Here is a 318-nt window from a genome sequence, read left to right as displayed (position 1 = left end):
TCTGCAGTCCTCACAACCTGAGATGTGCCCTCGGCCTCCTGTCTGTTTGCTTCTTCTTCCCTCACAACACAGTGCTCAGTCCACCCAGGCTTCTGTGTCCAGAGCTCAAGTGTGACAACATTTAAACAGCAGGCTGAATATGTCCTGAGGCCATCACCACAAGTGCAGTTAGCATCCGTCACCGCCCATGGTCACAGAGTCGCGTGTGCGGAGAACTCGTAGGCTCCCTTAGCAACAGTCCGAACACACACAGCAGTGCTGCTCACCATCCCCCATGCTGTCATCGTATCGCTCACAAGACCTACAGGCATCGAGTCA

The sequence above is a fragment of the Suricata suricatta genome, chromosome 2, assembly GCF_006229205.1.
Source record: "Suricata suricatta isolate VVHF042 chromosome 2, meerkat_22Aug2017_6uvM2_HiC, whole genome shotgun sequence".
Classification (NCBI taxonomy): Eukaryota; Metazoa; Chordata; class Mammalia; order Carnivora; family Herpestidae; genus Suricata; species Suricata suricatta.
This window is presented reverse-complemented; position numbering follows the sequence as displayed.